We start from the raw sequence: 23769 nt of genomic DNA on the forward strand, positions 1-23769 counted from the left end.
AGGGCCGACCTGACCTGTGAGAGAGAGAACAGCTCCCCAGAAGGGGAGGGTCCCCCCGGGGAGGGTCCCCCCCCCTGTTTGCCATCCAACTGGCCTTGCCTGACCACTTGCAAGTTCGCTTTTGGTTAGGGTGACTTTTGGGATTCCAAGGAGAATTTGCATAGGGCATTTGCAAGTCCTTTGAAGGGTCTCCTTTCAGGAATGCCAGGCTTGCTCGGTGGGTTTGTTGATTAGGAAACTCAGGATGGCTTTGTGAAGCTCTGGCCTTTTTATCTCTGAGCCTTTGGAATTTCAGGCATTTGTCGCCCCTCAGGAAACTTGGGAAATTAACTTCTTTCTACCAAGGCCTTTTCCCTATCTGCCTATTTCCTTTCTATCTCCTCACCAAGCACTGGGGTTATAGATGTATGTGCCACCACACCCGGCTATTGTTTTTATTTGAAACAGAGTCTAGCTAAGTTGCTGAGGCTGGCCTCTGACCTGTGATCCTCAGGTCTCAGCCTCCCAAGGACTGGGACCCACGCCCGAGTGTGTAGGTCCCTGTGTGTACCTAAGCTTTCCTTTGTCTTGGGTTTTTGGGGCACAGCTCACCTTACATATTATCTGTACAATCTTGTCACTCACCCATTCTGTTCCTAAGAGCACCACATCCAGAGGCTTTCTTTTTTTTTTTTTTTTCTTTTTGGTGGTACTGGGGATGGAACCCAGGGGCCTTCTACCTCTGGGTTACACTTCCAGACCTATTGTATATTTTATTTGGAAACAGGGTCTCTTAAGCCTGAGCGGCTAACTTCGAACCTGCACGATCCTCCTGTCTCAGCCTCCCAAGCACGGGATTACAAGAGTGCGCCACCACGCCCGGCTTCCAGGAGGCTTTCTGAGAGCGGCCAGAGAGCGGGGCCCCTCTCCCTCCATCCATCGCCTCCCTTGCGTGTTGACTTCAGGAGTTTCTCTGTTAGTGCGGTGTGGAGCTTGACTGTGTGGGAGATGATTTTCCTGCAGGAACTATTTCTAAAACCATCCTCTCTCCTGTGCCTTTTCTGCGCAGAGTATTAAATACTAACTGCAGAGTGGAAACAAAGGAGAGAAATGTGGAAACATATTTTTTTTCTTTTGATGTAGTGGGGATGGAACCCAGGGGCATTCGACCTCTGAGCTACCCCCCCCCCCCCGCCGCCCTATTTTTTATTCTTTATTTGGAAACAGGGTCTCACTGAGTTGCAGAGGGCCTCACTCAGTAGCTGAGGCTGCAGCCTCCCGAATGCTGAGATTACGTGCTGTGCCACCACGCAGCTTTTAATCCCCACCCTTTTAAAGTTTTATTTTGAAACTTCCCATTTGTATTCTTCAATTTGAAACCAGACTTCCAAGGTTGCTGGGAGTGTCCCTAAATTGCGAAGCTGTCCTTGAATCCATCTGCAGTCTCAGTCTCCCCCTCCCGAGTACTGCTCAAACACCACCACCCACAGCCAGAAAAAAAAATTTTTTTTTTTTCACTGAGCTGCCCGGGCTGGCCTCAAACATGTAATTCTCTTTCTTTAGTCTCCCAAGTAACTGGGGTTTCAGGCATGTGCCGGGGCACCAGGCAAAGATTGAGTTATTTCGTGTCATACAGAAGGGTCAACAAAGTTGGGTGTGGTGGCACATGCCTGTAATCCTAGTACTTGGGAGGCTGAGACCGGAGGATTGAAGGTTCAAATTCAGTCTCAGGGACTCTGAAAGTTAGTGAGACCCAGATTCAAAATAAAAAGCTGGGCCCGGTGGCGCACGCTTGCAATCCCAGCATCTCACAGGATGAGACGGGAGGATCGGGGTTCGCGGACAGCCTCAGCTACTTGGTGAGGCCCTCTGCAACTCAGTGAGACCCTGTTTCAAAATAAAGAATAAAAAATAGGGCTGGGGGTTTAGCTTGTAGGTAGAATGACCCTGTGTTCCATCTCTACTACCACACCAAAAAAAAGAAAAAGAAAAAGAAAAAGAAAAAGAAAAAAAAGAAAGAGAGAGAGAGAGAGAGAAGAACATAGGGCCGGGGGTGTGGCTCAGAGGTAGATTGCCCGAGTACCATCCCAGGACCACAAAATCAATCAATCAATCAACAAACATTCTTTTTGGTATCAGGCCCGAAAGTAACTACAAGTTGTCTTATGGAATCTACAGGATATTTCTTCCAGGGGAAGAGGGAGAATTGAGACAAGAATTGGTTCCCGAACCACTATTTATTATTGCTATCCTAAGACCAAAGCTCTATAATAGTGGGGAATCGTTTTCTTCCTGTGTGTGTGTGTGTGTGTTACTGAGGATGGGACCCAGGGGCATTCTGCCTCTGAGCAATACCCCCAACCCTGTTTTTTTTTATCCTTTATTTTGAAACAGTCTCACTGACTTGCAAAGGGCCTCACTAAGTAGCCGAGGCTGGCCATGAACTCAGATTCTCCTGTCTCAGCCTCCCATATGCTGGGATTACAAGTGTGCACCACTATGCCTGATTCTTTTTTATTTTGAGGCAGGGTCTTCCTAAATTGTAAAGGGCCTCACTAAGAAGCTCCAGGCTGGGGTCCTCCTGTCTTAGCCTCCCAAGTACTGAGGTTACAGGTGTGCACCACCATGCCTGGCTTTTATTTTATTTTTTATCTTGAAGCAGGGTCTTGCTAGGTTGCTGAGAGGCTGGCCGTGAACCTGTGATCTTCCTCTGTCAGCCTTCCAAGTATTAGGATTACAAGAACTGCACCATTCCTGGTTTGAACAGTTTTATATTTTCTTTTTCTTTTTCTTTTTTTGGTGGTACTGGGGGTGGAACCCAGAGGCTTTCTACCTCTGGGATATCCTCCCAGACCTATTTTCTATTTTATTTGGAAACAGGGTCTCACTAAGTTGCCGAGAGCCTCACTCAGTAGCCAGGGCTGGCTTCGAGCCTGTGCCATCCTCCTGTCTCAGCCTCCCAAGCACGGGGATTACAAGCCTGCACCACCACGCCCAGCTGAGTGCCAGATTCCTTTTGTGTGTGTGTGTGTGGTACTGGGGGTGGAACTCAGGGGCATTGGACCACCAAGCTACACATCCTGTCCTTCCCCCCCCCCCCCCAGAGGCTTTCTACCTCCGGGCTATACTCCCAGACCTATTTTATATTTTTATTTGGAAACAGGGTCTCACTAGGTTGCTGAGAGCCTCACTAAGTAGCTGAGGCTGGCTTCAAACCTGTGTGGTCCTCCTGTCTCAGCCTCTCAAGCACTGGAATTACACCAGGCTTCAGTTTTAGATTTTATCTAAGTTTTTTTTTTTTTTTTTTTTTTTTTTTTTTTTTTTTAAGTACTGGGATAGAACCAGAGGTGCTGTATCTCTTAGCTACATTCCACCCCATTTTTATTTTGAGACAAGGTATCACAAAGTTGCTAAGTTACAGGCCAGGAGCCTGGCTCTTAAGAAAGTTTAAGACTTACAGAGCAGTTAAGCATTTGCTACATAGTTCCCTTCCTAACCCTACCCCTAGACCAGCAACTTCCCGTATTACTCACCTCTTAAGTTAGTGTGGTGCATTGATACAGTTACATCCTTATTAACACTCCGGAGTTTACACTGGAGTCTAGCCTTCACCTGCTACATTCTGAGGCTCCCCCCCCTTTCCTTTTTTTTTTTTTTTTTTCCTGTACTGGGGATTGAACTCAGGAGCACTTCACTTCTGAGCTACATGCCCAGCCGTATTTTATTTTATTTTTTTAATTTTAATTTTTGGTACTGGGGATGGACCCCAGAGGCATTCTACCTCCAAGCTACACCCCCCAGCCCTATTTTTTTTAATTCTTTATTATTATTATTCTTTTGGTGGTACTGGGGTTCCTGGAAACCCTTCTCCCTCCGGGCTACACTTCCAGACCTATTTTATACTTTTTATTTGGAAACAGGGTCTTTTAAGCCTCCCAAGCGCGCGCGGGGATTACAAGTGTGCCCGCCACGCCCGGTTTTGAAAGAGGGGCTCACTGAGTTGCCAAGGGCCTCGATCCTCCTGTCTCTGCCTCCCAAATGGAGGGATTACAGTGTGCCACCCTGCCTGTTTTTTTTTTTAATTTAAATTTTGAATTGTGTTCTCCTGAACATGCTGTGTGCTTCTTTTATGATAAATGAGTGAGTCTGATAAAATATTTTGGGTGTTGCTGGGCTTCGAACCCGGAGCCTTTGCAGCTAGGTAAGCGCTTGACCGCTATGCTACATTTCCAGCCCAACGCTTGATTAAAAAAAAAAAAATTATATATGTATATATATATTTACAAAAAAGCTTTGAGATTATTTGGATATTATCAAAGAGGCAAGATGGATTCTGAGCCGCTTGGCAGTTTATAGTTACAGGAGTCATGTGGTAAGACCTGGTCACCCTGGGCCCCGGAGAGTGAGCATTTCCAACCACTTTTTAGCCAGACTTCAAATGATTGACATCCGCCAAATAATAGAAACCTGCAAAGAGGCTTTTGAACCAAGCCCCGTTTGGAATTTCCAAGCTGCTCACCACCAGCTGGGCCCCGGGACGGGTTCGGCGGTGCGCGGCTACTCGGGAGAGTGCGGTAGCCGAGGGCCGAGTCCCCGTAAAGCCCAGAGCTGTAATGATGTCAACTTGTTATTTACTTTCCAAATCTGAATGACTGAGCAAGGCGAAAGGAGAATCAATCAACCACAATGTGACCCTACAGGCGGAAAAAACGCAGCGCTCCCACCGGCAGGCGGTGGGTGCAGGGAACCACGTGTAACCGGGACTGGGTTGCGTCGTGAGCTCGCCCGGGCCGTCTCTTGCAGCCTTCGGTTTTTCGATTGCATGTAAAACCTCAGCCTCTATCTGCTCCGGGCGCAGGGCAGGCTCCAGGGAAGGCCCCCACCAAGTCCTTTTGGGGGGGGTCTTGAATGGCCACCGGTACATAATAAGACACAATCTATTCTGCCGAATCACAATTATGAAGACTGTAAGTGTGTCTTTCTTCCTTGCTGTGCTCTGGTAATGGTGTGGCAAAAGTCCTCTTACATCATGGACGCTCCTACAGCAGAATTTGGCAGGGTGATTGGTAGGTCTCGGCCTTTTAGATGGAGGTCCAGCCCCTTAAAAACTCACCTGGGGGGTCCCTTTTCCCTCCCCTCCCCCGGCCCCCACCACCAGAAACAACAGACGGTGTAGGGTTCCAGGAAGAAGCCAGGAGGTGATGGTTTAAATTGCTGAACGTACAGGGCTCACGAGAGACCCCAGGGAGGGGCAGACTTACTTAAAAAATATTCCTGGTGCTGGGGAGGGGGAGGGGGTGTCCGTGGAAGCCGAATTCAAGCGGGGAGCCGCCCCCACCCAGCGTGGAGGGGAGGAAGGCGCGCCCGCCCCGGACCTGGGTGCAACCAGAGCTGGGCCTCAAAACCCATTGCAACATAAAACACTTTGTAAACGCCCGAGGTCGGAGGCCTGGGGTGGGGGCTGGGGGGGGGCAGGGAGGTCGGAAGACCCGGGGACCCCCCACTTCCCCTTCCCCACACTCCCCCCTCGAGCTTCTGGCGCCCACTCCGTGGGGAGGTGTTTTGCAAAGGTCGAGACGACGCCTGAGGCCCCCCCCCACACGTTTTGGAGTAGGGGGTCGGGACAGTTGGGGTGTTCCCTAAGGCGCCACTCTGGAGGCACAGTTCCCCGAAGCAGGTTAGGGGGGGGTGGGCTCCGTTCGGGGGGGGGCAGCTGGGCGGTTTCCTTTTGGAGGTGGGGGCAGGGCAACACGCTGCTAGCCGTGACCGGGCCCAGCCCCCCACATCCTGACGACCGTGGAGGTGGTCCCCAGCGCCCCCAGACCCCGGGGGGATGGCCGGGTTTGGGGTTGAGTATGGGGAGGGGGTCAGGCCCAGGTTCCCGGGGACCGAGGCTGGCGGCCACCGGGCAGGGGCAGGCGCCAGAAGCCCGGGCCGCCCTCCCCCACCCCGGGCGTGGGGTGCGGGGCGGAGGCTGGGGGTGGGGGGATGCTCTAGGGGGCGATCTGGCCTCCCCCCGGGGCGGGGGAGGGGCCGGCCGGGAGCGGACCCTCGTTCGGCGGGGGAGGGGCCGGCCGGGCCGCGCGCGCCCCTCCCCCGCCCGGCGTGGGGGAGGGGAGGCCGGGCGGAGGCGCCCCCGGCCTGCTCCCGCCCGGGTCCGCGCGCAGGCAGGCGCCCGTGCCGTCCCTCCCGCCGTCCCGCCCTCCGCCGCCGCCGCGGGCGCCCCAGCCCCCCTGCGCTCGGGAGCGCGGATCCGCCAGCGCCCCCGCCCCCCGCCCCGCCGCCGCCGCCGCAGCGCCCTCCGGCCGCCATTCGGCACCGAAACTTTGCCGCGCCCGCGCGCTCTCGGGGACTCGGCGGCGGCGGGGGGCGGCCCGGGGGCGGCGCTCGGCTGCTCCGGGGCCCGGGCCCGGTGGGCCACGGCGGCGCGGCGGCCCGGGGGGGCTCGGAGCGCGGCCACAAGTTGCCGGCGGCCAGCGGCGAGGTGAGTGCGCGCCGGCCGGAGGGGGAGGGGGCGCAAACTTGGCGGGCCGGCGCCCCCAGGCCCCCCGGGGGTGGGGGGCGCCGCGGCTCCCCCCCCGGGGCTGCGGGGGCGGGGGCTGCAGGATCCCCCGCGGCGGCCCCCCGGGAGCGCCGCCCGAGGGGGGGCGCCCCTTTGTTTTGGGGAGGGGGCGGCGGTGTGCGGGCTTGGGGGGCGGGCGCGCTGGGGTCGCGCCCCCGTGCCCCTTTGTCTGCGGCTCCCGGGGCCGACGGGGCCGAGCTGCGCGGCCCCCGGGGGCGCGGGGGGTCCCGGGCGGGATTCCCCCGGGGGGGAGGGGAGCCCATTCATCCCCGGCCCTCCCCGGAACCGGGTGGAAGGAAGCCGCGGCGCAGAGCCGCGAGTGGCCCGCGAGGCGGCGCGGGCCCCCAGTCCGCTCAGTTTGGGAGGCGCAGAAACTGTCACGGGAGTCGGGAGCCCCCTCCCCACGCCCACCCCCGGCCGGCCCGGTGGAGGGGGGCGTCCCGGGCCGGGCCGGGGGTCCCCAGCGCTTGCGCGCGCGCGCGCGGCCAGGCCAGGGTGCAAACCTGTTGCGCCCCGGCTGGGGCGTGGGGTGGTCCTTGGGGCCGGGACCCCCAAGCCCTGCGCCCAAGGGGGGGGAGGTCCTGCCGTCACGCGGGGGTGGCACCGTCCCGGAGTTGGCGATCGCCCGGGTCCGGACAACTTTGGGTGCCCGGAGAGGCGCGCCCGAGTGGGATGGGGCCGGGACCTCACGTGCGTGGCTTTGGCCAGGTCACCCCGGGCGCGGCCATCCGCCCTGGACCACCTCCAAAGTTGCCGGTGGTCGCGGAGCGAGAGCCAGGAGCACCCCCACCCCCATGGCGGCGTCCGGACCGTCCTGCTCTGACTTTGGGAGGTTTTTCCCGTTCGGTCGTGGCAGGATCCTGTCTTCACCTGGAAGAGGTGGGGCGGCAGGGGGAGGGGCGGCCGTGGCCGACCCCCGGAGTGATTCCGGGCCAGGTTGGCAAAAGTTTGCAGCTCATCCTTTTCTTAGAATAAGACGCGTCCAGGGGGAGGGGGTTCGTCAGTGAAAATGTAAATTGTCGACTGGGGGACAGTTTCTTGAAGAGGGTATCCGCGTGTCGGATGTTTCCTGGAAAACCTACCCAGCTGGGGAATAAAAGACAAAGATAAAAAGTTGAAGCCCATCACCCCTCGCTCCACTTCTGAAAAATGGCCCCCCCCAAGGCGATTCCAGACCTGTCGTCAAGCACACACAGGGCAGTAGGTCGCAGGTGGTGGATTTGGGGTGTCTGTAGGCGCCCTCCCCACCCCCACCCCAGGCTTGTTTTTTTTTTTTTTTCTTTTTATTTGTTTGTTTACTGGGCTCAGAGAAGTCTCCTCTGCCAGGACTATTAAAGATCAAGAGTTTGCCAAGTAGAAGGATTACTCTCTTTTATTTTTATTTTTTGTGGATGGACTCGGACCTGCATGTTTCAAAGTCTGGAGGTTGTGCCTCAGTCCCAACACCGAGCTTCCTGGGAAGAGAAGGTAATTCCCTCTTGTGACCGCCAACCGCACAGGTCTCTCTGTTCAAAATGTTCCAAGTTGCTGCCGGATGCCAGGCGCTCTGCTGCCTCTGCCCCCCACCCAAGACAAGACGGACTGTCTTTGGGGGACACTGGGACAATGAGGGTGGCAGTGTGCTACCAGGATCCTCAGGTGTTAGCACCCTCTATTCTAAAATCCAGGTTTTGATGGAGTCCAGGAATTGGGAACCCTTTATAAAATTTCACCCTAATTTTTTTTTTTTTTTTGAGGTACTGGGGATGGAACCCAGGGCCATTGTACCTCTGGGCTACACCCCCAGCCCTATTTTTTATTCTTTATTTTGAAACAGGGTCTCACTGACTCTCAAAGGGTCTCACTAAGTAGCCGAGGCTGTCTGCAAACCTGCGATCCTCTTGTCTCAGCCTCCACGAATGCTGGGATTACAAGCGGGCGCCACCACGCCCCGGCTCTCACCCTAAATCTCCCAGATTTTCACACCACTCTAAAAAATCTGGGTGGGTTTCTTCTTTTGGGGGGAGTCATCTTGTTGTTTTGGCAGTACTGGGAATTGAACCCAGGGGTGTTCTACCCCTGAGCCATACCCCCAGCCCTATTTTGCTTGTTATTTTGAAACAGGCTCTTGCTAAGTTAGTATATACTGGCCTGGCACTTGGTATGATCCTTCCGTCTCAGCATCCTCAGTACTAGTATGGGCCGCCGCACCTGTCTTGGTGTTTTGATGGGATACTGTGGGATGCTGCTTGGTGGAGTGTGAGCTCTGGACTTGTAGATGGTTTGGAATCCCACTTTTATTTAGCAGAATCTCTTTTTTTCGCCTGTGGGATGGCAGCATGGGTCTGCCGCCCTGGGCTTTTAGACAGGTTTCTACCGGCTCTGTAGATGACAGCTGTAAACCAGACCCCTATGTTTGTGTTGTGACAGCTAGCGTTGACAGGTGGCTTAGGTTCATTCGGCTGGAATGGCCCAGTGTATTGACCCTGTTGTTTGATCGTGAAACTTCTGCGACTTTTAGGAGCATGATTTGAGAAAAGTTTTTTGGTTCCTAGTCTTGAGCCCGAGGCCTTCTACCCTGAGCCACGCCTCCTCAGCCCTTCTTGCTTCTTACTTTGAAGCCCGGTCTCACTAAGTTGCTGAGACTGGCCTCAAATCCTTGATCTTCCCCTCTCAGCCTCCTGGGTCCGGGGATTACAGGCGCGCACCATGGAGGAGCGGCATTTTGTATGTGCAAGAATAAAAAAGGAAGCCGGGCGTGGTGGCGCACGCTTGTCATCCCCGCGCTTGGGAGGCGGAGACAGGAGGATCGCGCAGGTTCGAAGCCAGCCGCCCTGGCGTAAGAGACCCTGTTTCAAAAATATAAAATAGGTCTGGGAGTGTAGCCCGGAGGTAGAAGGGCTTCCAGGAACCCCAGTACCACCAAAAATAAATAAATAAATAAATAAATAAATAAATAAAAATAAAAAAGGAGAATGAAACTTGGTCCTCACTGGTGGTTCAGGGACCCAAAGAGACAATGCATATTGCCCATGGGTAGCAATTCCTTCCACCCTGCAGAGGCAGATGTGAACCCACGGAGATGTCATTTCTAATACATAGCAGACAGATGACTCTGAAAGGGGTGTTACTTTGCCTCCCCACCTATCTAGCGCGGATTTTCCTATTCGAAGACAGAAAGTCTATACATTACACACACGTGAGTGTGCTCACACACACTTACACACTTGAATCTAAACTGCCGATAGAAATCTGTTTATTTAAAACCTCACGGCACTATCACAGGAGGTTGACCACAGTGTAGAAACTGTTTTTTTTTTTTTTTTTTTTTTTTTTGTGTGTGTGTGTGGTACTGGGGATGGAACCCAGTACTTTCTACCTCCAATCTACACTCCCAGCCCTACATTTTATTCTTTATTTTGAAACAGGGTCTCACTAAGTTGTGGAGGGCCTCGCTAAGTAGCTGAGGCTGTCCGCGAACCGCGATCCCCTCTGGTCTCAGCCTCCCAAATGCTGGGATTATAAGAGTGTGCCACCATGCCCGGCTCAGCACTCTCAATTAATTAATTAATTAATTAATTATTTTTTTTGTTGGTCTGGGGATGGAACCCAGGGGCATTTGACCTCTGAGCCACACGCCCTGCCCAAATTTTTCTTTTTTCTTTTTCTTTTCTTTTTTTTTGGTGGTACTGGGGGTGGAACCCAGAGGCTTTCTACCTTCGGGCTATACTCCCAGACCCATTTTATACTTTATTTGGAAACAGGGTGTCACTAAGTTGCTGAGAGCCTAAGTAGCTGAGGCTGGCTCTGAACCTGCACGATTCTCCTGTCTCAGCCTCCCAAGCGCGGGGATTACAAGCGTGCGCCACGATGCCCGGCTCTTTATTCTTTATTTTGAAACAGAGTCTCACTGAGTTGTGGTGGGCCTTGCTAAGTAGCGGAGGCTGTCCGCAAACCGCGATGCGAACCTTGATCCTCTGGTCTCAGCCTCCCAAATGCTGGGATGACAAGCGTGCGCCACCACGCCCGGCTCAGCCTCCTTAATTTAGAGGGACCTTGTTTTCAAATACAAAATAAAATAGGGCTGAGGATGTGGCTTGGACCTAGCAAGCCCCTGGGTTCAGTCTCCTGCAAAACACACACACACACACACACACACACACACACACACACACACTTTGTAATAAGTCACGAGTAGATGCACTAAAAAAATTTCTTTTTAAAATTTTTTATGGATGCATTATAATCATGGTAGCAGTATTCATTGTGACACTCAGGTCAGTTCATGTCCCAGCCCTCCCCTCCCCCTCCCTGCCTCCCTCTCCTCTGCCCACTGCCTTCTGTTTTCACCACATCCCTCTCCCCATAACCACCCTTATCTTCTTTCATTTCCACGACGAGTGAAAACATGTCCCACGACTACTTTCTTTTTTTTAATTTTTTTTTTGTGGTAGTGGGGGTGGAACCCAGGGGCTTTTCTACCTCCGGGCTATACTCCCAGACCTATCTTTATACTTTATTTGGAAACAGGGTCTCACTAAGTTGCTGAGAGCCTCACTAAGTAGCTGAGGCTGGCTTCGGACCTGTGCCATCCTCCCATCTCAGCCTCCCAAGCGCGGGGATTATAAGCGTGCGTCACCATGCCCGGCCAAAAAGATCCATGTCTTAATTTTTTTTTTTTTTTTCAGTAAGACAGGAGGATCACAGGCTCGTGACCAGCTTCAGCTACTTGGTGAGGCCCTTCACAACTTAGTGAGACCCTGTTTCAAAATAAAGAATATAAAATGGGGCTGGGGGTTTAGCTCGGAGGTAGACTGCCCCTGGGTTCAATCGCCAATGCTTTAGGAAAAATAAAAACAAAAACAAAAACAAAAAACTAAACTAGAGTTGAGGGTATATCTTAGAGGTAAAATGCCCCTAGGTTCAATATTCAGTATCAAAGAAAGAGAGATAGGTAGGTAGGTAGTATATAGATACATAGATAGCCGGGCGTGGTGGCGCACACTTGTAATCCCAGCATTCGGGAGGCTGAGACAGGATGATCCTGGTTCGCAGACAGCCTCAGCTACTTAGTGAGGCCCTCCACAACTCAGTAAGACCCTGTTTCAAAATAAAAAATAAAAAATGTTAGCTGGGCATGGTGGCACACGCTTGTAATCCCAGCATTTGGGAGGCTGAGACGGGAGGATTGTGGCTTGCGGACAGCCTCAGCTACTTTGCAACTCAGTGAGACCCTGTTTCAAAATAAAGAATAAAAAATAGGGCTGGGGGCATTGCTCAGAGGTAGAATGCCCCTGGGTTATCACCTGCAAAAAAAAAAAAAAAGAGAGAGAGGGAGATTGGTTGGTTGATTGGTTGATTGATTGATTGATGTGTGCAGGTGGTATTAAGGTGTAGGCCCCAGGCCTGGGCCATAGTCCTGTGTCTGCTTTGCTTTCCTGATACCTTCTAGCTGCCCTTTCTTCCCTCCCTTAAAAAAAAAAAAAGGCACACATTGCATCCAATAAGTTGTTAATCTTTCACCACCAATTATGTTTGAAAAATAGCTGTAATCAGGAAGCAGGGACTAAAGTCATTTTGTAAACACTTTTTTTTTAACATTGGAAAGATAAACTTTTTTTTTCCATAACTATTTTTAGTGTAATGGAAGTGGCCGTTCTTGTTGAGCTGGAGCCAGGAGGCCAGTTTTCCCTGGGGTCTTGCCTCCCCCTCCACTGTCACCCTTGCTTGCCTGGACTGCCGGCCCCATCCGGCCCTGCGTGCCAGATTGGCAAAAATGGACCCAAATACACTCTGCATGTGGGAAGGGACTGAGGAAGTCAGCACGTTTAGAAAGGTCAGCAAGAGCCTTCTCTGAGAAAAGGAGTTCACGGTCTCAGGGGGGAGGTGCAGTCCTCAAGTAACCCACTCTAGTGCGTGGGGCCCTTCTTTTAGGGTGAATGTGGTACTGAAACCTTGATTTAGGGTGACTGTGGTACCGGAACCGGCAGCTTCCTGAGTGCCGCCCCCCCCCTGTTATTTATATACAATGTTTATAAAGTATCCAGTGGGTGCTTGAAGCACATTGAAAGCCAAAGAAACAAAAGAAGAAACAAAATTGGGCCAGAAGTGTCTCTGCACACCTGTAATCCCACTACAGGGAGGCTGATTTAGGAGGATACGGTAGGTTTGTGGCCAGCCTCAGCAACTTAGTGGAACTCTGTTTCAAAATAAAAAAGACTGGTGTTGTAGCTCAGAGGCGGAATGCCTCTGGCTTCAATCCCCAGTACCAAATAAATAAGTAAATTAATTAAAATTTACTAGCCTTAATAATATGAATATATTGCCAGGTACGGTGGCACACACCTGTTATCCCAGTACTTGGGAGGCTGAGGCAGAGGTATTGCTGATACAAGGACAGCCTCAACAATTTAGCAAGGCCCTCAGCCATTTAGTAAGATTCTGTTTTTTCCTTTTCTTTTCTTTTTCTCATTCTTTTTCCTTTTCCTCTTTCTTTCTTTCTTTCTTTTCTTTTTTTCCCCCTGCAGTACTGGGGATGGAACCCAAGGGCATTCTACCACTGAGCTATACTCCTAGTCCTATTTATTTAAATATATATTTTTTGGTACTGGGGGTGGAATCCAGGTCTTTCTACCTCTGAGCTATACTCCCAGACCTATTTTATGTTTTATTTGGAAACAAGGTTGCAGTACGTTGCTAAGAGCCTCACTAAGTAGCTGAGGCTGGCTTCGAACCTGTGCAGACCTAGTGTGCGCCACCACGCCCAGCTCTAGTCCTATTTTTTTATTCTTTATTTTGAAGTACGGCCTCACTCAGTTGCTAAGACTGGCTGCGAACCTCTATCCTCCTGTCTCAGCCTTCCAAATGCTGGGATTACAAGCAAGTGCCACCACGCCCAGCTGGAGATTGATTGTTTTTTTTTTTTTTTTCCCCCAGTACTGGGTATGTATCCCAGGGGCATTCTACCTGAAAGCTACACCCCCAGCCTGATTCTTTTATATTCTTTATTTTGAACTACGATCCTCCTGTCTCAGCCTCCCAAATGCTGGGATTACAAGTGTGTGTCACTGCGCCTGGCTGGAGATTCTGTTTTCAAATAAAAAATGAAGTAGGGCTGGCAATATAGCTCAGAGAGAGAATATTCCTGACTTGAATCCCCAATGCCACCCAAAACAAACAAAAAAACCCACGGAAGCCGGGCGTGGTGGCAGTTCGCGGACAGCCTCAGCTACTTAAGTGAGGCCCTCTGCAACTCAGTGAGACCTGGTTTCAAAATAAAGAATAAAAAGATAAGGCCGGGCGTGGTGGCACACGCTTGTCATCCCCGCGCTTGGGAGGCGGAGACAGGAGGATCACGCAGGTTCGAAGCCAGCCTCACTGGCTTAAGAGACCCTGTTTCCAAATAAAAATATAAAATAGGTCTGGGAGTGTAGCCTGGAGGTAGAAGGGCTTCCAGGAACCCCAGTACCACCAAAAGAAAAAAAGAAAAAAAAAAAAAGAAAAAAACCATGGAAATTTACAAGAGAATGTTTTTTTATTTTTATTATTTTTATTTTTCGTGATACTAGGGATTGAAGCCAAGGATGTACTACCTCTGAGCTATATCCTTAGCCCTATTTTATTTATTTATTTAATTTATTTTTTTGTGGTACTGGGGATGGAATCCAGGGGCCATGTACCTCCGGACTATACCCCTAACCTATTTTATATTCCATTTGGAAACAGGGACTCACTAAGTTGCTGAAGCTGTTTTTAAACCCTTGGGATCCTCCTGTCTCAGCCTCCCAAGTACTGAGATTACAAATGTGCGCCACCAAGCCTGGCCCTATTTTATTTTTTAATCTTAAAACAGCATCTAGGTGGATGAGAGTTGCACCATTTGTGAAGGCTGACCTCAAACCTGTGACCCATCTATCTCAGCCTCCCAAGTACTAGGATGACGGGCATGTGCCCAACAGAACACATTGTGTGTGTGTGGTTTTTTTTTTTTTTTTTTTGGTGGTACTGGGGGTGGAACTCAGGGACTTTCTACCTCCAGGCTATACTCCCTAGACCTTTTTTTTTTTTAATGCAGGTTTGGGGATGGAACCCAGGAGCATTTGACCTTTGAGCTACACCCCCTGCCCTATTTTTTATTCTTAATTTGAAACAGGGTCTCACTGAGTTGCGGAGGGCTTCACTAAGTAGCTGAGGCTGTCCGCGAACCGCGATCCTCCGGTCTCAGCCTCCCAAAAGCTGGGATTACAAGCGTGCGTCACCACGCCCGGCTTCCCAGACCTATTTTATGCTTTATTTGGAAACAGGGTCTCACTAAGTAGCCGAGGCTGGCTTCGAACCTGCAATCTTCCTGTCTCAGCCTCCCAAGTGCTGGGATGACAAGCGTGCGCCACACGCCCGGCTTCTCTAGGGTTTTATATACTTTTTTGAGTTTCCTTTTACAGTTGGGGCCCCAAAGACAGTTTCCTGGGACTTAGATAGTATTCGTTTTGTGTGTCCCCATTTTGGTCGGGATCTCCTGGGATTACTTACCAGCAGGAACAGCTGGAGTTTTGTAAAGCTCTGGTCCCTCACCGGAGGGTTTGGGTCTCATCAGCTAGACAGGAGATCTGGCCCTTGTAGGAGTTTTGGGAATTAGTTAGCATTTGTTCTCACTGGGCTACAACCCCAGCCCAACTTTTTTTTTTTTTTTTTTTTTTTGTGGCACTGGGGTGGAACCCAGGGGCTTTCTACCTCTGGGCTATATGCCCAGACCTATTTTATACCTTATTTGGAAACAGGGTCTCACTAAGTTGCAGAGAGCCTCACTAAGTAGCTGAGGCTGGCTTTGAACCTGTGTGATCCTCCTGTCTCAGCCTCCCAAGTGCGGGGATTACAAGTGTGCGCCACCACGCCCGGCTCCAACTTTTATTTTTTTGTTTGGAAACAAGGTCTTAAGAGAGTTTTGCTACCTTGCTGTCCTTGAACCTGTGATCCCTCTGTCTTCTCCTCTCAAGTGCTGAAATTACAAGTCTTACCACCTCGATCTCTGGCCCTATCTGACCTCTGACCCTATCTATGTATTCTATGTATGTCCTTTTTTTTTTTTTTTGGTGGTATTGGGTGTGGAACCTCCGGGCTATACTCCCAGACCTATTTTATATTTTATTTGGAAACAGGGTGTCACTAAGTTGCTGAGAGCCTCACTCAGTAGTTGAGGCTGGCTTTGAACCTGCGCGATCCTCCTGTCTCCGCCTCCCAAGCGCGGGGATTACAAGTGTGCGCCACAAGGCCTGGCTCTGCCTACTTCCTTTCCACCTTCTGAAATATACATGAAGACCCTTGGCTGTGTCAGCCCCGGGAGGAGTAAGGGGATCCTGGCCGTCAGTGCAGGGTGAAGGCTGGGCTGCTGGCGGTCTCTTGTGCTAATATTTTCTTTGGTTTGAATGTGTCTCCGAGACTTCCATGTACTAGAAATGTGGTCTGCAATGTGGTGGTGTTGAGAGCTGGAACCTTTAAGAGGTGCAAAATAATTAGGTCGTAGGGCATCCCCTTTAGAAGGGATTAATGGTGGTGGAGTGCGTGAGTTCTCAAGACAGCAAGTGGTTCTGGAAGAGCAAGCCTAGCTCGGGGTTCTTTCTGGCTTCCTGTCTTGTTATCTCTGTCTCCGGGTCACACACCCGCCATGCCGCTTTGGTCTGACTCCACGGAGCCACGGCGCCCTTGCCAGAGCCACGCAGGTGCCGGCCGCCTGCTCTTTGACCTCCGGAACCGAGCTAAGCGCTCTGCTTTGTAAAGTCTCCAGCCTCAGGTGTTTTGTCATAGCAACAGAAAGCGGGCTGATACCGCATCACAGGGTGCACAGGACAGCCCTCATCACAGAGTCGAAATTCAGCCTTCTGTACCAATAGTGCTAAGAAGTAGAAGGCCTGAGTCTTCCGGTCAACTACACAAACCTGATTTGGTCAAGATGCCGTTGGGGGAGGAGGACTCCAAAGGAGGAAGCGTGTATATCAAATTCTATTGTTCACAAGTGTCGGAATATAATATAAAATAAGGAATAAATAGGTACTGAAGTGCTGTAGTTTGGAAGGATCTTTGACAATAGCTGCTGATAGATAAAAGTTTCAGGTGCTTACAGGAGGAAGGAAAGAGGTAAGAAATAGGCTTTAAAGAGTGTCTAGGAGCCGGGCGTGGTGGCGCACGCTCGCTCGTCATCCCAGCATTCGGGAGGCTGAGACCGGAGGATCGCGGTTTGTGGCCAGCCTCAGCTACTTAGTGAGGCCCTCCGCAACTTAGACAGTTTCCAAATAAAATAGAAAATAGATCTGAGAGTATAGCCTGGAGGTAGAAAAGCTCCTGGGTTTCACCCCCAGTACCACAATCAATCAATCAATCAATCAATCAATCAATAGATGTGTTTAGAAGCCAGATCAATTAAGTGTGGGATCAGTGCATGTGGGGGAGCTTTCTTGTTGCCTGAACCCCCCCTTAATAAGTATGTTAGAGCCCCAGGTGTGTGCACACCCCGAGTGCTTATTTCTTTTCTTTTTATTTTTTGTGTACTGGGGATGGAACCCCAGGGGCATTCTACCTCGGAGCTATACCCCTAACCCTAGTCATTCTTTTCTTTTCTTTTCTTTTCTTTTCTTTGCTTTGCTTTGCTTTGCTTTGCTTTGCTTTGCTTTTCCTTCTTCTTTGTACCAGGGGTGGAACCCAGGGACTTTCCATCTCCGGGCTATACTCCCAGACCTATTTTGTACTTTATTTGGAAACAGGGTGTCACTAAGTTGCTGAGAGCCTCACTCAGTAGTTGAGGCCGGCCTTGAATCTGTACGATCCTCCTATCTCAGACTCCCAAGCGCTGGGTTTACAAGCAGGCGCCACCTCGCCTGGCTGAGACCCAGTTTTTGCACGTACTTTCACAAAGGATGCTACTGTAACTTTTTAAGATATATAATATATACACCGTAGCTGAAGGTTGAAGTCAATCAAGGTCTTCTGTTTGAAAAACCAGACATGAAGTAGAGGAAGAGCCCTTGACGTTTCCCCAGTAAGTTAATTATGTGTCAGAATCCCTACTGAAGACAGGGCTTTATTTTTGGGTCCTGTGCGTGGGAGAAATTGTGCCTCTGTGCAGTTGCTCATGTAACTTTGTTTTTATTTATTTATTTATTTATTTATTCATTTATTCATTTATTTTTGTGGTACTGGGGGTGGAACCCAGGGGCTTTTCTACCTTTGGGCTATACTCCTAGACCTATTTATATTTTTATTTGCAAACAGGGTCTCACTGAGTTGCAGAGAGCCTCACTCAGTAGCTGAGGCTGGCTTTGAACCTGCGCGATCCTCCTGTCTCAGGCTTCCAAGCGGGGATTACAAGTGTGCGCCGCCACGCCCGGCTAACTATCACTTTTTTCCATAAGTTCAATTTCTCATTACATGAGCCAGGTCATATTCTCTAGAGGAATGCGTGCTCGGTATCTGGTCAGCTGTGTCCTGCCTCGTGGCTGTGTCCGGCTAGGTGGAATTGAAGCCTTTGGAGAAGCTTTTAAGCTTTCGTCTTCGTGAGAAGAGTTTGTTGTTGCTGTTGCTTGGTGCTGGAGATGGAACCCAGAGGCACTCTACCTCCGATCTATAAAGCCACACCCCTTTTAGTTTGAGGGTCTTGCTTAGTGGCTAAGGCTGGCCTTGAACCTGGGATCTTACTGTCTCAGCCTCCCCAGTACTGAGAGGACAGGCGTGTCCACTCACTTGAGCAGCAAGAAGATTTCTTTCTTTCTTTTTCTTTTTCTTTTTCTTTTTCTTTTTCTTTTTCTTTTTCTTTTTCTTTTTGTGGTACTGGGAATGGAACTCAGGGGCCTTCTACATTTGAGCTACATCCTCGGCCCTATTTTTTGTTCTTTATTTAGAAACAGGGTCTCACTGAGTTGCAAAGGGCCTCATTAGTAACTGAGGCTTTCCCTGAACCATGATCCTCCTGTCTCAGCCTCCCAAATGCTGGGATGACAAGCGCGCGCCGCCATGCCTGGCTCCGCAGAAGAGGGCCACTACTTAACAGGGATGCTATTTTGTTTTTCCAGACAGTTTATGGGATAAAGTGACATTTATTTATATCCTGTGCTTAGACGGTCTTTTTTCCCATGATTAAAATAAATACAGTTTTCGTTAACTTTGATTATTTATTTATTTATTTATTTATTTATTTATTTATTTATTTATTGGTACTGGGGTTCCTGGAAACCCTTCTATCTCTAGGCTACACTCCCAGACCTATTTTTATATTTTTATTTGGAAACAGGGTCTCTTAAGCCAGCGCGGCTGCTTTCGAACCTGAGCGATCCTCCTGTCTCCGCCTCCCAAGTGCGGGGATTACAAGCGTGCGCCACCACGCGCGGCACTGATAAGTTATTATTTTATTTATTTTTTATTATTTTTTCTGTTTATTAGTGCATTGTAGTCGTACATCTTTTTTTTTTTTTTGGTGGTACTGGGGGTGGAACCCAGAGGCTTTCTACCTCCGGGCTATACTCCCAGACCTATTTTATACTTTATTTGGAGACAGGGTCTCACTAAGTTGCTGAGAGCCTCACTAAGTAGCTGAGGCTGGCCTCGAACCTGTGTGATCCTCCTCTCTCCGCCTCCCAAGCCCGGGGATTACAAGTGTGCGCCACCATGTAAGTTATTATTTTAGTTAACAAATTCTTCAGAAGACACTTTGGGTGCTTCTGAATAACTCCTGTGAGCGCTGTAGCATAACCAGGCTCGGCGTGCGTTCTGTGACGCACACACGGATGGCGCTCACGGGCAGAACCCACCGTGTTTATTCTGCACCGGGCTTTCGCCTTGGATTCCTGGCATTTTTTCCGGTCGTGGTGGATATAGTTGGAATGCCTAAAAGAAAACATGAAAGTTTTCTCTGCTCACTTCCCCGGAGCTGGGACCAACAGGGTCAGGACCCCAGATAGCCGCCCGCACCCCTTCTCCTCTGGAACACTTGATACCAACACAGCTTCGGACGCAGGGGCCAGGAGGAGAGGGGACCCTCCCCAGCCACGTTGCTCTCCTAGCCCTCCCGGAGACACATCTTCCTTCAGGTCTGCTGACAGTGGGCTTCCAAACGCCATCTATGTTGGAGAAGAAGTACTTGGGCCCTTGTCCCCCACACGCCCTTATTTTTTTTTTTTTTTTTTTTTTTTTTTTTGCGGTACTGGAAATGGAACCCAGGGGCATTCTACCTTTGAGCTCCACCCCCAGCCCTATTTTTTATTTTTATTTTTTATTTATTTATTTTTGGCGGAATGGACCCCCAAGGGCATTCAACCTCCGAGCTCCACCCCCAGCCCTATTTTTTATTATTTATTTTGAAACTGGGTCTCACTAAGTTGTGGAGGGCCTCCCTAAGTAGCTGAGGCTGTCTGCGAACCGCGATCCTCTGGTCTCAGCCTCCCAAATGCTGGGATTACAAGTGTGGGCCACCATGCCCGGCTCCCCAGCCCTATTTTTTTTATTTATTTTTTTTTGGTGCTACTGGGGGTGGAACCCAGGGGCTTTCTACCTCCGGGCTATACTCCCAGACCTATTTTGTATTTTATTTGGAAACAGGGTCTCACTAACTTGCTGAGAGCCTCACTAAGTAGCTGAGGCTGGCTTCGAATCTGTGGGATCCTCCTGTCTCAGCCTCCCAAGCGTGGGGATTACAAGCGTGTGCCACCATGCTTGGCGTCCCAGGCCTATTTTTTATTCCTTATTTTGAAATGGGGTCTCACTGGGTTGCAAAGGGCCTCACTAGGTAGCTGAGGCTGTCCATGAGCTGCGATCCTCCTGTGTCAGCCTCCGAAATGCTAGGATTACAAGTATGCACCACCACGCCTGGCTTCTGGTTTCAATTTTATTTATTTTTTATAGTACTGGGGATGGAACCCAGGGGCATTCTACTTCTGAGCGATACCCCAGCCCTGATTTTTATTCTTTATTTTGAAACAGGGTCTCACTAAGTTGCAGAGGGCCTCATTAAGTAGCTGAGGCTGTCATGAACCACAATCCTCTTGTCTCAGCCTCCCAAATGCTGGGATGACAAGCGTGCACCACCACGCCCGGCTTTTTTTTTTTTTTAATTTAAATTTTGAAACAGGGTTTTGCTAAGTTGCTGAGGGGCCTCATCAAGTTGCTAAGAGTGGCCTCGACCCTGCAAACCTCCTATCTCAACCTCCCAAATACTGGGAGGATTACAGGCATGTACCACTGTGCTTGTGTCTAGTGTATTTATTTTTTTTTAAACTAACAGTTGCCAAGTTTGGAGGTGGACAGAAAGGACTTGTCTCAGGTTTTTTTTTAATTTTCAAGGGATTACCCGAGTGAGTTTCACGCCCTCTGGCAGGGACACAGCGAAATTTATTGGAGTGCAGGAAAATGTCATGAAAATTTCCATGTAAGAAATGTGATAGCTAAACCTCAGCCGTGTGCTGTGGGGCGTGCCTGCCATCCCAGTACTTGGGAGGCTGAAACTGGAGGGTCGCAGGTTCAAGACCAGCCTCAGCAGTTTAGCAAGATCTTGTTTCAAAACAGAAAAAGGGCTGGGGGTGGACTTTGTAGGTAGAATGCCTCTGGGTTCAATACCCCCTTCCCAAATGTAGTCTTTTTTTTTTTTTGGTGGTACTGGGGTTCCTGAAAGCCCTTCTACCTCCAGGCTACACTCCCAGACCTATTTTATACATTTTATTTGAAAACAGGGTCTCCTAAGCCAGCAAGGCTGGCTTCGAACCTGCGCGATCCTCCTGTCTCCGCCTCCCAAGCGCGGGGATCACAAGCGTGCGCCACCACGCTTGTCCCAAATATAGTCTTTTAAGTCTACTTTTTTAGTCTATAAAAATGCATTTAAAGTTAATGTAATGCTATATCCTGTTAATAAAGTACTCCACTTGAAGAATACGAACTGAGGCTTTTGCCGAGTCGCTGAGGCTGGCCTTCAGCCTTGATCCATCCGGCTATCCTCCTGTCTGGGATTACAGACAGCTGCCACTTGCTCAGAGATGAGCTGCTTTAGCTGCGTGGTGACGCACGCTTGTCATCCCAGCATTCGGAGGCTGAGACAAGAGGATCCGAGTTCACGGCCAGCCTCAGCTGCTTAGTGAGGCCCTTTGCAACTCAGTGAGACCCTGTTTCAAAATAAAGGATAAAAAATAGGGCAGGGGTGGAGCTCGGAGGTAGAATGCCCCTGGGTTCCATCCCCAGTACTGGGGGGAAAAAAACCAGCTGCTTTTATTGAGGGATGACCCCAAAGTGCCAAATGTCTTTACTTCTTGGGATTTGCGATGAAAATAAAGGGCCCTGGGTGCAGGCAGGCTCCCCCAGGCTCTCTGGCTTCAAGTGTGTGTGTGTGTGTGTGTGTGTGTGTGTGTGTGTGTGTGTGTGTGTTTGCACACATCAAGTCACTTTGAGACTTAACCAGCTCAACAGCTTGGGTGTCAGTCTGAAGGAACAGATGTGATTTTACTTAGGGCCAGGTATCCTGCACATTTTGGAGATGATGGGTTTTGGAGTGTGTGTGTGTGTGTGTGTGTGTGTGTGTGTGTGTGTGAACATACATACACGAGGTTTTGGGGATGGAACCCAGGGATACTTAACCTAAAGCTGCACCCCTGGGCCCTTTTTTCTTTTTTCCTTGGACACAGAGCCCCACTAAGTTGCTGAGACTGGCGTCCCACCTGCGGTCCTCTCTCAGCCTCCCAAGCGGGTGCCACCAGGCCCGGCCGCATCCTGTTTGGAAAGCTGAAATAATATTTGCTGGAGAACTAGACTAAGGTCGGCAGGTGTGCAAAGCAGCCTCAGAATGGTGCTGAGTCCTTCAAGCGCTTTACGGGGCTCTGCGGTGTTTTGCTAATCCCTGGATTCTGTTTCCAAATCAGCTGCCTTTATTGACAGAGGCCTCCTGGGCTCTGGAGAATCAGGCCTCTTGTGGAAAAAGAGGGGGAGACTGCCAGGATGGGGGTGTACCTCAGAGATACCCATCATGGTTATTAGAAAGATATATATACTTTTTGCATTTTATGCTAAGAGATTTATTTATTTATTTATTCATTTATTTATTTGTTTTAGCGGTACTGGGAATGGAACCTAGGGGCATTCTACCTCTGAGCTCCAACCCCAGCCCTATTGTTTTATTCTTTCTTTTTTTCTTTATCTTTTTGTGGTACTAGGGATGGAACCCAGGGGCATTTTATCTCTAAGCTACACCCCCAGCCCTATTTTTTATTTTTTATTTTTTATTCTTTTTTTTTTTTTTTTTTGCCGGTCTGGGTATAGAACTCAGAGGCATTTGACCTCCGAGCTACACCCCCTGCCCAGTTTTTTATTCTTTATTTTGCAACAGGGTCTCACTGAGTTGCAAAGGGCCTCACTAAGTAGCTGAGGCTGGTCTTGAACTGCCATCTTCCTGTCTCAGCCTCCGGAACGCTGGGATTACAAGCATGTGCCACCCCGTCCGGCTTGAGTTTTATTTATTTATTTTTTGGTGGTACTAGGGGTGGAACCCAGAGGCTTTCTATGTCCGGGCTATACTCCCAGACCATATATATATATTTGGAAACAGGGTCTCGCTAAGTTGCCAAAAACCTCACTAAGTAGCCGAGGCTGGCTTCGACCCATGCGATTCTCCTGTCTCGGCCTCCCAAGCGCGGGGATTACAAGTGTGCGCCACCACGCCCGGCTTGAGTTTTATTTTTTTTTTTTAATGAGAAAACTGTGTTTTTAATGGATGCTGCATTGATTGGTGTTACCCAGAGTGGATAAACGTGATTTTCGGGCCCGGCCTCCCATGCTGTGCCTTGCTGAGGTGAGAAATGGAAGCTTCAGTCTCTTGGCTGAGCCCGGGCTGAGGATGGCGGGCTGAGGATGGCGAAGTTTGCTTTCCAGGAGGCTCACCATGTTGACCTGAAGTCATGCTGGGACTTCCTGACCGGGTGTTTTGATATATTAGATTTGGTGTGTGTGTGTGTGTGTGTGTGTGTGTGTGTGTGTGTGTGTGAGATTTTTTTTGATGTTTGCATCTCTTTTTCCCCTTTGTGAACATTGAATCTCTAGGACAGCATTGTATATAAAATATGCAGTGCAGCTGGGTGTGGTGGGGCACGCCTGTCACCCCAGCACTTGGGAGGCTGAGACAGGAGGATCCCAGGCTTGCGGCCAGCCTCAGTAATGTAGAGAGACCCTGTTTAGAAATAAACCATAGAGCCAGGTGGACGGGGTGTCACATGCTTGTCATCCCAGCATTT

This window comes from Muscardinus avellanarius, assembly GCF_963383645.1.
Source record: "Muscardinus avellanarius genome assembly, chromosome: X".
NCBI classification, from domain to species: Eukaryota; Metazoa; Chordata; class Mammalia; order Rodentia; family Gliridae; genus Muscardinus; species Muscardinus avellanarius.